Source organism: Rhamphochromis sp. 'chilingali' (assembly GCF_963969265.1).
Source record: "Rhamphochromis sp. 'chilingali' genome assembly, chromosome: 6".
Lineage (NCBI taxonomy): Eukaryota > Metazoa > Chordata > Actinopteri > Cichliformes > Cichlidae > Rhamphochromis > Rhamphochromis sp. 'chilingali'.
In genome coordinates this window covers 18,335,639-18,350,597 of record NC_137933.1, presented here as the reverse complement: position 1 = coordinate 18,350,597, position 14,959 = coordinate 18,335,639, and the positions used below count along the sequence as shown (strand labels likewise).

General features: G+C 39.9%; 1 protein-coding gene across 2 annotated transcripts in view; it reads right to left on the bottom strand.

Moving 5' to 3' along the window:
• Positions 1–14,959, bottom strand: part of LOC308398004 (glypican-5-like) — a 166,710-nt gene that overhangs the window by 72,345 nt on the left and 79,406 nt on the right. The gene's annotated exons all lie outside the window — the stretch shown is intronic.

The following is a 14,959-nucleotide window of genomic DNA, read 5'->3' as shown; positions in this document are numbered from 1 at the left end:
AACTGTGCATTACAACCGTGTAAAATAAAATACTGGCAGCCGCCAGTGCTACCCTTAGCCTCCTAGTAGATCCACCTGTGATATAAATGTGAAAATTCAAGGTGAATGTTGGAAAATCAGCCTGAGATTCAAACTCATGTAAGATTTTTAGTAGATTTTAAGTATTTGTTGAATTTCGAAATCCTGCGTTGATTTTCAGAAAACTCGACCTCCGACCTTGACCTTGAGGCCTCGAGGACACCACTGGTCTAAGATTTTTAGTTGATGCACGTATGGTGTCATTTGGAAATCCTCTGCCACCCTATTCTCGGGTTATTGTATTCAAAATCTTGGATGTCCACGCCACCCGCAATTCCCCACAAACCTCTTGCAGCTGAGGGGTAAAAAAAAAACAAAAAACAAAAAAATCCCCATGAAATCCCTGCTTTGAAGAAAAGGGAGGAGTAAGGGTTTAAATCAAAATCTATATCTGGAGACTTGTATTCAAGTCTGGACACTTTGGAGACCTTTTGGTTTTCTGTCGCTGTTTGGATAGATTTGAGAATGTCATCGTTTGGGTTAAAATAAACTCTCTAGAAGCTTCTCTACTGTCATGAATAACTGAAATCCAACCTCATCTAACATATGATTTGTAGTACCAAGTTTAAAAAAAAACAGGTTACAGCCATGATATGTGCTAACTGTATTTTCAAGGCGTTTAAAGCTTCTGCAGTCAGAAAGCTGGTTTAGATGATCTGAATGGCTGTTCAGTCTCCTGCCATTGTTAGTTTTTATACACATCGTGTTTTGCTGCAATCACTATTTGAACAACAATGTTAGCATTTCTATTTTTCAAGATCTTTTCAGTAGTAAATCTCAGTGAAAAAAGTCTGAATATTGTCTGTACTGTAGCTACTGAAATCTCTACATACAGGAAAGCAGTAAGAAGAAAGCGTAAGGAGTGATATGTTATTATTTTTAACTGATATGAAGCAATAATAAAGCACTTCCATTGAGAATTAGTCTGACTCAGTATAACTTTTACTAAATGTGTCGGTGCAGGGTCTTTTCTTCTTGTTTTTTTGTTCATTTACTTATATCTTGAATTCATTGAAACAAAGCCGGATAAAAATCTAAAAACAGGACTGATGTAGATGGTACCCATCGTGACTACACACGAATAGGCAGGGGTCAGCATTTACCCTGCTGCATCAGCACAGAATCTGTATTTTTATTTTGTCTGCATGTGCCGGAGGCTGTGCTGGCACACACCACGAAGACTTGGCGAACAGAGCGTGTGCAGAAGGGCAAATGTTGTATTTAAACACGAGTAGGTTTTAACTACAAAAATCAGACTGTCAAGGGCTCTCCTTTCCACATAAAACTGCTTATTGAACAGCCATCACAGTCAACCAGACAATTGTGGAACATCCAGAATTAGCCAATTTAAAATTGACTTTAGGAAGCAAAAGTAAAGGGGAAACTGGCAGCACAATTTCAAAGCTGGAACGCGGCGGTGTTTGGGCCAAAGCGGCGTTGCCAAGTTTGTCCTGAATTACTGGAGACTGATGTCTCCAAGAGGCTGATCAAGAGGCGTCTTTTGCTTTCTGTATTACTTCTGCTTTATCTGTTCAAACATGTACATTTTTGGAGAAAGTCACAAACGCACTTTCCCTCTGCATCCTTCCACGTTTGCAATCAGACTTTAGTTTATGGTCCGCTTAGCCAAACGAGCAAACTAATTAATGTCACGAAAATTCTTGCTGATCACGATAACAGCATTTGTTTTCACACTTTAGTGGAAGACTTTTTGCTTTACAGTGAAAATGATATTATTAGCAGCAAACACAAAAAGGCGTCTGTGTTTAACTCTGTTTAATTAACAGAAAAACTTTTATTGTCAGGCATTTATCTGGATATTCATACTCTATTCATACTCCCTGGGACTCGGTGCCATCTGTGATTTGCTAACATTTGTGTGCTGTGTAGTCAGCGTCGATATTCTTGAAACACCTGAGCGAGTAAAGGAAGCTTTGTTCCAAGAAACACGTTTGTGGGCAGAGTTGTCTGACCCGCAGATCTAAAGTAGGCTGTGATGTGTCAACACGTTTTTCAGCAGTCTGTCTCATACAGGTCACGCAGTAGATGCATATTTTAAAGTATCCCAGATGTTTACACATGAGGCGAGCTGCTTACATTTTATTTGCACCATAAACTTGCAAACATGGCCCAATATGTGTTTTTACATTTATGTTCATACTGAGGGGGAGACAAAACTTTAAAACACATTTTAAGAGAAGCCATCCAATAGCTCTCAAAGCATTTCATTCAAAACTGTGAACTGCACACCTCAATGCCTCTTTGTGACAGCTGATGAGAGAGCAGTGGATACCGCTTGTGCATGCTAAAAAAAATCGTTTTACGAGGATGCTGCAATGGTGCCTAACTCTGTACGCAAAACTAATCTCAAAATGTATTTTTTAAGCTTCAGACTAGAGATGTCAAATTCATTTCATATGAAGAGGTCTAAGGAGCTTGGAAAGAAAAGCCTCTGGACTTCTTTAAGTTGCTTGAAGATGTTTCAACTCTCATCCAAGAAGCTTCTTCAGTTCTAGGGTCAAATGAGGAAGAGTCCCAGATTTAAGCTCTATTTCAGTGTCCCCCCAAGAGGGACATGGACCCCCTATTGATCCTCTACCTAATTACACGAGCCAAGGTGTGAAAACGGCTGTAGGTCACAATCAGCCAAGGTTTCGGGTTAACCCACTGTGAAACTAGCCCCATCCTATCGTGTGATTTACTGAGGTCAAAAGGCCCAGGATGTGGCTGGGCGTTAAGGCGTCTGGGAAGGGATCTCAAAACTGGATTATAGATGGCAGACAGTTGGTGTCGTAAACCATCGCCTCTGTTCAAAGATGGTCGTTCACAGTGGACATAGATGGTTTCTTTCATATCAAGATCCACATACAGCCCACTTTGATCTTAAGTGGGCCAGACAACTGACACTCCCCTTTCAAATGTGCAGTTTAATTCCCCTGTTGAACTGCACATTTAATCTCTGAGATAGTTTAATTGTCCTAGATTTTCCATGTGATATAGAAACTCTGCTACGGTAAAAGAAAGAAATCTGTCAGCGTGACTCTTTGGGCTTCAATTTTAAAAAAATGTGTAAAATTACAGAAAAAAAAAAAAATCACATAGCTCATTGCCCAGAACGTCCTGTAATTATAAACAGAAAGTTTCTGTAAATTCACAGGAAATGTCCATTTTTTGGACCCCTTGTAAAAAAACAAAACAAACAAAAAACAGAAGCTTATATTGTCATAGAGAGAGCAGGAACTTTTCTGTTATTTAATAGTTTATCTGTTTTTTTAATTACTGTGCTATAGTATGAATGCCCAAATTATTTACGCTCCCTGTCATATTTTCCAAAGGCAGATTGGAGTCTGTGCCAGGCTGCTTCTGTTCCCTGGACCTTATGTTTGACACCCTCGCTTTGGACATTACTTTGTGTACAGCATCACTGCATGTTGCAAAGTTGCTTTGGAATAAAATTGATCAAAGTTCACGCTAATTTTATTGAGTAAGTTCTGTAAATGTATTTATTTCAGTAATTTAACAACTGGCTTTGTTTAAAAACAGCCAGCAGCCACCAAGTCTGTGTTATATGTCTTTTAATTTAGTTTATTCCAAATACTAGCACGTTAGATATTCAAATATAATTGAAATAACTAACTTTTCACAGAACTCTTATTTTTATTGTTCCAGGGATTTTGTCTGAAATGTAAGATCGTACAAAGACAGATTATTATTCAAAAACAACAGAAAAAAAACTGTGACTCTGAAATGACACCTCACATTGTGTGCAGTTCCTGAAAATCAGATGTACCTCAGTAAGTTTCTTCACACGCCAAAGATTTGATTCTTAGATGAGAGAGTAATGTGATAATGAGCTACATGTCAGTGTTGTGCCCAAGTGTCACTTTTTATCACTGTTTGTGATGCCACAAATGAGGTCGCAGACTTTCTCCTTTTTAAAACGCGGCATAAGGAAGAATACAAGTGACACTTGAAGAGAAAGGAGAAAAGAGACGAGGAAGAAACTGAAGAGAACCAGCATTTTTCACCATGTAAACAAACTGAACAATTAGTTCATTGGTATATTTCACAGGGAAAAATAATTTTTATAAATCAATAAATCAATCACAGTATTTAGCATCTTTTTTGGTACTTTAAATACCAACAGTTAAACTTAGACAACATTAACAACATTTAATAGACTCCTCAGAAAAAATTAGTTGATTAATCAACGTCTTTAAATATCAGTGCAGCCAGCGCTACTTCAGTTCTGTCTTGATCAGTGTTGGTCAAGTTACTTGAAAAAAGTAATCAGTAACTAATTACTGATTACTTCCCCCAAAAAGTAATCCCATTACTTTACTGATTACTTATTTTCAAAAGTAATTAATTACTTAGTTACTTAGTTACTTTTTAAAAACACGATTTACAACCTGAATAGGTGATAAAGCGATAGATCTTTCAGCCCAATTCTACTTTTTCTGCATAATCCATCATACAAAATGTAATCAAATGGAAAAGTCTCTTTTTAAAACTTTTTTAGTTTTATTAATTTTAATCTTTTAACTTTATGCATCAAGCAAAAATTTAATTATATGCAACATTCTCTGACTGGAAGAAATTTGTTTGATATTTAAACCTATTTTCTGCACATTCCAGCACATAAAATATTTTTTTTTTTTTGTGTTTACACTCACTCTTTCAAATAGATGCAAGTAAAACACAGCAGAAAATAAATAAAATCAAAGACTAGCGGTCCTGTTGCTCTATTTTCACCTGTACATTAGGAGTTGGGTAGGCGGAGGTTTACCCTGGTGCAGGTGTGCCGCAGCGGTCAGTGGAAGGATACGGCAGTTTCTCTGTGAATTTTCCATTACGTCATAGCGCACTCGGAGCTTGCTTGGAAGTTTAGGGGTTTTTTTCGCTGTAAAAAGATGTTTTCTTCCCACGCACAATGCTAATGGACACTAATGTTTTTGTCACTTTTTATGGAATCAAACTCAAAGTAAGGTCAGTACTTCCACGCTTTAAACGCTGCACGCTCATACTCTCTCCCGCACTCGATATATGATCCATTGTTGATCTGCACACAGCTGTTGTCACGAACGTCGCACTCGCTTACGTCACTGTCATGAGACATTCTCGCAAAAAAATCACAGTTTTAGTAACGCAGTAACGCAGCGTTCCTACGGGAAAGTAACGGTAATCTAATTACCGTTTTTGCAATAGTAATCCCTTACTTTACTAGTTACTTGAAAAAAGTAATCGGATTACAGTAACGCGTTACAAGTGTAACACCTGCTTAGTATAGTAGGGTTAAACTTATAGACTAGATTCGAGAGGAGTAAAATAAATTTGAGAGAATTGAGTGTTGAACAGCCGGCAGATTTATTACAATGTTACGGTGGTGCAATAATCCAATGTAAACAGCATAGAAAATTAACAGAAGATCAACAGAGAAGAGCGCTCTTTTGAAAATAACAACAAAATAAAATAAAATAAGTAGTCTCTTTAGACCTGACTCCTGATGAGCAGGATATTGGGAGTTCAATAGTTTCCCAGAGAAACAATCCGTATGAAGTAAGCAGTTTTTGCTCTTGCTTATCTGAAATCCTGCGATTCGAAGTAATTCAGACTGTAGCTCTACTCCTGCATCCAGAACAGCTGGCCACACTGCTTTTGGATTCGCCAAGAGTTTTCACAGGGTCTGGCTCGCCATCCATATCCAGAACCACTTCAGATCCAGGATCACAAAAAACCAGTCTGCACATACAGTACAGAGCAATAAACAAAATAGTTCTTAACAGTTTTTCTAAATAAAATGAGATCTCATAAAGTTTTCAAAATCAAGTACACTGTTGTTTTAACATTGTTCTGTCTCTATGAATTCCATTTGTATTGCTTTACAGCATTACAATCAATTGTATTTAAATACCCCTTTTTAAGGCATATGTAATCACATCATGAAATGTTTGTAACGTAACTAGTTTTAAATAACTTATTTACATGTATTAACCTATAACTGAAATGACAAAGTGCAGAAAAGGCACTGGACAACATTTATGGCTAAAAGAGAAGTGCATTCTGCATTAGTTTTGCACATTTGTGAAGATGCCCAATCAAATAGACAATAAAATAAAATACGACATTCCATTTCACACACGATTCAAGTACTCCGACTGGTTTTAGCTTTTTTTTAGACAATACGGAATTCGCACTGTTGCAGTGTTTACCACATGTAAAATTAGCATAAGTTTTCCTGCTAACTTATCATCTCTAGTAACTCACCGGAATTCCCAAGAAACAAATACACGCTCTGCCTGGTTTTGGTCGAGAGTAAAACACATAAAGGCCTCTGAAAAGTACATAACTTTAAGTTAGAGACTGTTGAAAATACTTTATAACACTTATTTTATACCAAAAGACTCACTGTGTAGCTTGTTATTTGCTCTCGGTGTCTTGCTCCGTTTTGCCTAGCTTAATGCAGCAACGTGCTTTTGTTGCATTCACTGAACTACGGAAAATCAAAGTGTGTTCAAGGGGTGTCGGAAATAATAATACCAGGTAAAAACAAGAAAATACTAGTAACCATGTCTATAGGGGTTACACCCTCCCCCTTTGAATAAACATGAGTGCCTTCATGTACTTAAAATGTATCTAAACATCATAGATTTGAGTGTTTTCATAGCTACTAAACGACTCAAGAGCTTGGTTAAAGTTATCCAGAAATCGTTGTGCAAAGGATATAAGGGGTTGACCCAACTGGGGATAATGAAACCGTCCTGGGGGTCGCTTTAATCTCTCAGATTTTCTCACTTGAGGTGTTTCAGGAGTTATTTCAGGTGTTTGTTCAGCATGTTGGTCAGTGATATTTTCACTCTGCTCTATGTTTTCTATCTCAACATCTGGTTCTCCTTGAACTTGGACAATATGATTCTCTCCCATGATGTTGGAGTGAGATTCCTCATTCAGCAATTCAGGTTCAGTTTGATTTCCCTGTCCATGGTCATTCTCGTCCGAGATTGTCTCTATTGGTTGAAGCAAAGAGTTGTCACTTTTGAGCGTACATGGATCATTTTGAATTTCGGAGCTTGTTGTCTCATTTTGCACATGGGAATGGTTTTGAGTTTGGTCACAAATTCTGATAAACGTCTTGGTTTGGATTGAGGGATGACTTGAAATGCATTCATACTCCTCCTCAGACTCTGACATTTCTGTATCTTTAGGTTCAGAAGGGCTCTGCCGAGTCTTAGGTCGACGTGGAGGTTTGGGCTTTGTCTCAACCTCATCCTCAATGTCTGAGAGATCACCACATGCAAGTAAAAGGTCTCGATGAAGAGTCCTGCTCGGACCACCACCCTTCTCCGGTTGGACCACATACACAGGAACATTTTCCAGTTTCTTAACAACACGGTACACCATGTGTTCCCATTTATCGCCAAGTTTGTGTTTACTGCGCAAACGAACGTTCTTGACTAAGACTCTGTCCCCAGCTTGAAGTGTGGACTCTCTGACTTTTTTATCAAACCTGTTCTTGTTTCGCTCAGCAACTCTCTTGGAGTTTTCGAGTGCAATCTGGTAACTTTCCTCAAGCCTAGCTTTCAGATTGCGCACATACTGGGAATGGGATGTTGGTGAGTCCCCTGTAACTGGCAACCCAAAGGCAAGGTCGACTGGTAGCTTGGGTTTTCGACCAAACATTAGCTCGTAAGGGCTAAACCCGGTAACCTCACTCTTTGAACAGTTGTAGGCGTGGGTAAGAGGCTTGACAAAATCACGCCAATGAATCTTTTGCTCATCCTTCAGAGTGCCCAGCATACCAAGCAGGGTGCGATTGAATCGCTCAACGGGGTTACCTCTCGGGTGATAAGGACTGGTCCTTACTTTTTTAATGCCTGTGGTTGAGCACAATTCCCTAATAACATGTGACTCAAAATCCCTCCCCTGGTCACTATGGAGGCGTTCGGGGAACCCATAGTGAACTAAAAAGTTTTCCCAAAGATTTTTGGCCACAGTGGTTGCCTTTTGGTCTCGGGTGGGCAAGGCCACTGCATATTTCGTGAAATGATCTGTGATGACCAACACGTCTTTGGTACTCTTACTGTCGGGTTCAATAGAAAGAAAGTCCATACACACCAATTCCATTGGGCGTGTGGTTTTGATGTTAACCAGTGGTGCTGCTTTTTCAGGCAAGGACTTCCTTCTAACACAACGACCACAGTTCTTTATTTTAGTCTCAATATCAGCACCCATCTTAGGCCAATAAAATCTTGCCCTCACTAGATCATGAGTCCTCTCCCACCCCATATGACCCATATCATCATGGAGCAGCTTGAGAACAGTAGACCTAAGAGAGACAGGGAGTACAAGCTGGTAAGTTGTAACTGAGTCACACTGTCGTTTCCTATACAGAAGGCCATTTCTCATTTCAAAACGTTTCCATTCTCTGAGCATCAGTTTTATGTCAAATGTTTCAGACCTGTTTTCGCATGGAACATCAGCACCAGATTCTAGTAACTGAATGACGTGGTTTATGCTTGGGTCAGATCTTTGGTGTTCTTTAAGCTCATGCTCAGAAAACAAGGGAGCAGCTACTTGACCAGATGTTTCAGCATCACTGTATGCATCAGGAATGGCATCAGCACTCATAGCCAAGGACTCAACCAGAATGACACAAGGTGAGTTCTCACTGTTCTCATTGAGAAGATGCTTATTACATATAGCTGCTACAGTGTCAGGGCATACACTGTTAGAGCTTGGAAGGGATCCGAGAAGGCGTGAGGTGAGTTGTTGAATCCTGTTTTCCTCTTCCAATGTCACACTATCTGCAGCCAGAGTTTGATGAGGCCTCCGTGATAGGCCGTCGGCATCCTGGTTAGCCTTCCCAGCTCTGTATTTGATTTGGAAGTTGAAGGTAGACAACGCTGCTAACCAGCGATAACTCGCTGCGTCAAGTTTTGCCGTGGTCAGAATATATGTAAGCGGGTTGTTATCCGTTACAACGATGAACTCGTTACCGTAAAGGTAATCATGGAATTTTTCGACAATGGACCATTTCAGAGCTAGAAATTCTAGCTTATGAGCTGGATATCTGGTCTCGCTTGGTGTCAATCCCCTACTAGCATAGGCAATGACGCGCATTTTACCATCCTGCTCCTGATAAAGAGCGGCACCCAGGCCCGTGGTACTAGCGTCAGTGTGCAGAACATATTGGAGCTTTGCATCTGCAAACCCCAATACAGGGGATGATGTTAACTTCTCCTTAATGCATTCAAAGGCTGACTGACAAACAGGCGTCCATCTGTCTGCAAAGGGTTCTCGAGGATTGAGATATTTGGAAGTGCCTGATTGCTTCTGGCCTTTTCTGAGAGGTGGATAGCCACATGTGAGATCGTTTAAGGGCCGGACTATCTTTGAATAGTCCTTAACAAATCGGCGATAATAGCCTGTGAACCCTAAGAATGACTTCAACTGTTTCAAGTTTTGTGGCACTGGCCAGGTCTTGATAGTAGCAACCTTTTCAGGATCTGTTTGCACACCATTTTTGGAGACAATATGGCCCAAATATTTAACTGATGTCTGGATGGGAAGATCAGACAAATGTCTCTGGTAAAATGAGTGTGAAATAGTCGTTACTTGCGACCCAGAGTCTAACAAAGAATTGCAACTCACTCCAGCTATGTTGACATTAGCTGTGCACTTCTTGCCAATTAAGCCCTTTGGAAAGCTGGAATGACGCATACTTGTTTGTGCACAACACTTTTTTGTTGGGCGGTTTTGAGTGGGACTTTTGTCGCTTCTAGTTCCAGTTTGTCCCTCAACTGAAACAGGAACTAGTTTAAATCAGAGTCACATTGGTCTTCCCAAGCTTTTTGTTTTACCCTTAGCTCTTTCCGCTTGGCTTCAACAGTACTGGGATTCGGCTCATTGTCACAAGAGGGAGCTATATGGCCATCCTCGCCACAGTTAAAGCAGAACCATGGGCGAGGCTTTTTGTTTTTGCCAAAGCCTTCATTTTTCAACGGAGAGTTCTGTGTTTGTGCCTCCTTTAGCTGCTGTTTCTTTACAGCTTTTGGGAACTTTGCCTGAGGTTTCTTTGCAACCATGGTTTCCATTGAAGCTTTTAAGGAACTTAACTGTTCTTGCAGTTGAGCAATTTGTTTTTGCAGTTTCTTGGCAGATGCTTGAGCGGAGCTGTCAGTAGCAGCAGCAGCTTGAAACTCAGTGGTTGGGTAAACATTTAAAGGATTGGACTGCACCTTTACTTTTGAAATTCCCAAGTGCTGCTTCATGCGAGTTGACTTGGCTGCCTGCTTATCTTCCTCTGTTCGCAAGAGTAAAAGCAGCTCAGAAAAGGAGGGTGGACTGGATTTCTTTTGCTCTAGATGGAGGCTAGCGATTAGGTTATCATCCCAGCATCCCCTACAGAACTGCTTCAAAAGCTGCTGATCGAAATCACTAACTGGGACTCCTCCCCCTTTTACAACTTTGTCAAGGGTAGTCTGCAGCCTGTGCACATAGGCTGAAGGTTTTTCGCCAGCATTTTGGTTTGTACTCAAGAATTTTGCGAACAGCTCATCAACGTCATCTACAGTTCCATATGCAGAATCAAGCAAGCTCAAAAAGTCTTTGAGGCTGGACAAGGGACCCAATTGTTTAACAATGTTTGCAGCTGGCGGTAAGAGGCTGTCAATGATCTTCCGTACTACTTGTCTTTCAGGAACAGAAGAATCTGCAAGATAAAACTCAACATGACTTCGCCAAGTGTCATAGTCAACCTCCGTATTAGGGCATGGGGTTTTTCCAGAAAAGGACCTGAATTTTACAGAGCTTGGATAGGATTGGGACATATCAGTACTTTTGACAATGTGCTCCACAATGACCCTCTGGACTTCAGGTGTGGTCAAGTGTTCAGGGTTCAAAATAGGAGCTGGTCTGTCAGTAAGGGAAGGATTGATGGTGTCAGTGGTCAGAGTGGGTGGGATAGTTTCACTGCTTGGTCGTCTCAAAACAGAACCAGGTATTAAAGGGACTGGGTCATCTACTGAAATGACCTTAGAGGGGGCTGTACCCTCCCTTTCCCCAGCAGAGGCCTGAAGTTTGTTAAGTTCACTAAGTAGTATTTTCTCATAATCTACCCCACTCACCTTAGCAATACCCTTTAAATTAGAAAGGTAAGACTCTGTAGTACTAGTCGTTAGCTTAGCACTGTAAATTGGGGATAAGAGTTGGATGCTGTGAACTACATTTGGGTCAGATGTTGTTCTGTGACAGGGTAGTTCACCCTGAATCGACTCAATGGCTGTGCCATACTCAAACTCAACTATAACTGTATCTTTAAAGTCAGGGTCAGAACTAGCAATTTTCACTGTTCGTGCAATAGAACCATAGTGTTGCAAAAACTTAACAACTTCTTCATCAGTCTCTGTACCAGAAAACCCACTGATTAGTACAGCATTTGGTACCTTGATACGTTCACGTTCAATGACATCCATGTTACTTCAGTGGAAAAATGTGCAAAAATTGTCATAAAACTGCCAACTGTGTGCCAATGATTGGATTAAAGGCATTAAATAGCCAAACTCCTCCTGGCTGGCTCGCCACTTTTATGTAACACCTGCTTAGTATAGTAGGGTTAAACTTATAGACTAGATTCGAGAGGAGTAAAATAAATTTGAGAGAATTGAGTGTTGAACAGCCGGCAGATTTATTACAATGTTACGGTGGTGCAATAATCCAATGTAAACAGCATAGAAAATTAACAGAAGATCAACAGAGAAGAGCGCTCTTTTGAAAATAACAACAAAATAAAATAAAATAAGTAGTCTCTTTAGACCTGACTCCTGATGAGCAGGATATTGGGAGTTCAATAGTTTCCCAGAGAAACAATCCGTATGAAGTAAGCAGTTTTTGCTCTTGCTTATCTGAAATCCTGCGATTCGAAGTAATTCAGACTGTAGCTCTACTCCTGCATCCAGAACAGCTGGCCACACTGCTTTTGGATTCGCCAAGAGTTTTCACAGGGTCTGGCTCGCCATCCATATCCAGAACCACTTCAGATCCAGGATCACAAAAAACCAGTCTGCACATACAGTACAGAGCAATAAACAAAATAGTTCTTAACAGTTTTTCTAAATAAAATGAGATCTCATAAAGTTTTCAAAATCAAGTACACTGTTGTTTTAACATTGTTCTGTCTCTATGAATTCCATTTGTATTGCTTTACAGCATTACAATCAATTGTATTTAAATACCCCTTTTTAAGGCATATGTAATCACATCATGAAATGTTTGTAACGTAACTAGTTTTAAATAACTTATTTACATGTATTAACCTATAACTGAAATGACAAAGTGCAGAAAAGGCACTGGACAACATTTATGGCTAAAAGAGAAGTGCATTCTGCATTAGTTTTGCACATTTGTGAAGATGCCCAATCAAATAGACAATAAAATAAAATACGACATTCCATTTCACACACGATTCAAGTACTCCGACTGGTTTTAGCTTTTTTTTAGACAATACGGAATTCGCACTGTTGCAGTGTTTACCACATGTAAAATTAGCATAAGTTTTCCTGCTAACTTATCATCTCTAGTAACTCACCGGAATTCCCAAGAAACAAATACACGCTCTGCCTGGTTTTGGTCGAGAGTAAAACACATAAAGGCCTCTGAAAAGTACATAACTTTAAGTTAGAGACTGTTGAAAATACTTTATAACACTTATTTTATACCAAAAGACTCACTGTGTAGCTTGTTATTTGCTCTCGGTGTCTTGCTCCGTTTTGCCTAGCTTAATGCAGCAACGTGCTTTTGTTGCATTCACTGAACTACGGAAAATCAAAGTGTGTTCAAGGGGTGTCGGAAATAATAATACCAGGTAAAAACAAGAAAATACTAGTAACCATGTCTATAGGGGTTACACAAGTAACGCGTTACTGCCCATCTCTGGTCTTGATTAAACTGAAAGAGACTGAAAAGCACAACTTTCCCTTCCATATGCGTATACAAAACCTGAAATAGACGGCACAGCACAAATTAAACGTAAACTAACGAATTAGATCTGCATGTAGGAGTCATCTGAAGCAGCTAAACAGCAAATCCTCAAATATACTCATATTTGAAATGTTGCTGAAAATGTTGCTGAAAATTTTTGGCTTTCTGCACAGTGGAAAAAAAATTGCAGACATAGCTGTTTGTATCGATCAAAGTGCTGCAGAACCCCATGGCTACCACCAGTTCTGCTTTCACTTTTGCCTCTTTACAATGAGAGATGGATGCTGCCCGGTATATTGATTTCAAAAGGTGATCTAATCCCTTAATTAGAGATCCCTTAAGGTCTATTTAGGCTTTCTTACTATCTATTCATTTTCTTCCACTTATCCAATTCAGGATCGCAGGGAGGGGGCTGGAACGTAACACACAGAGAGACAAACAGCACTCACATTCACACCTATGGGCAAGTTAGAATCACCAGTTAACCTCACTAACTGCATGTCTTTGGGTACAACATGCAAACTCCACACAGATGTTGGCTTCGAACCCAGGACCTTCTCACTACGAGGCAACACTGACCATCGTGCTGCCTCGGTGTCAAACTACATGTATGCCATTTTTTTTATGCACTGCACAGAGAGCCAAAAATTTCTGCAACATTTCAAACATGAACATATTTGAAGATTAAATGTGCTTAGCTCAAATGACTCCTACATGCAGATCTGTTAGAGTGTGCTTAATTCTGGCTATTTTTAAGACTCTTTCTGACTTTTAATTGACTTTTAATGGAGTCAAATGACCAAAACAATTTACTGCCAAAAATGACTGCAGATTTAAGCGGTGTGTTTTTGCAAAGACAAAAGTACAGCGTGGTTCTTGCAACTGTCGCCAATGTTTCTGTTTATTGTGTTGTTGTTCCGTTTGATAATCGTTTCCTTATGAATGCTTCTCATCCTTAGGTCTCTCTTGTAAAACAGACACCCGAGAGAGAATCTTAATGAGACTGGCTGATGAAATAAAGATTTCATAAAACAAATGTGCCACCGTTAGACACAAATCTTTAGCCATATGTCATGAAGTTGATGATATTACTGAAGATCAATCTTGCAAACTGACAGAGATACAGAGGATTCAATGAGCAAAACACTGATCATCGTTTGGTTTTTAATTCTGGCTGAGTCAAAGACAGCAGACTGACAAAAAAAAACCCAAAAAAGTGTGCTAAAATAGCCGAGTGTGCTACATATAGGATTTCAAGTTACATTAACTCCGGGGATTATGAATGACTGCATAATATAGGCTCAGCCGCTGATCATCCGTTTCATACTTACTTGGCAGCAGAAAAACAATTTCTGAGTCTTTCTCCATTAAATAAAACATTCACAGAACCACAAGGTAAGAAGCACATTTAAGATGCCAGCAGCAAAAAGGCACACACCAAAAGATAAATACATAGTGAATGTCAACGAGGCAGATCAGGGACTCTCAAATGGTTATGATATAGATTTATGTGTTCTGACATCCCACAGATGGTGTGAATTAGTCAGAGAGGGGGTGCCAGCATGAGGTCAAGAGAGATGGCCTGGCCTTCAGCCTGCCACTTGGGAAACCAAAGCAACAGACATGTGAAGCTGCCACTGCTGCAGTGGAACAACCCAAAGGGAAGCTATGGCAGCTGTTATTGGAGCTGCAGAAGAGAGAGTGCTCCCGTAAACTGTTCTAATCTCATCATCGTCAGAGGTAAACAGCGCTGAAAGGAGCCACAGCAGCACAAACGTGCATAAAAGCAGAGGGGGTGATAGAAAAGCTACATTGATTTTGACAAAGAGCAGAAAAAGAATTGTGTAAATATAAGGACACACAAAGCGGATCAAATGGGTTTCTAAACGTGTAATGATTGATT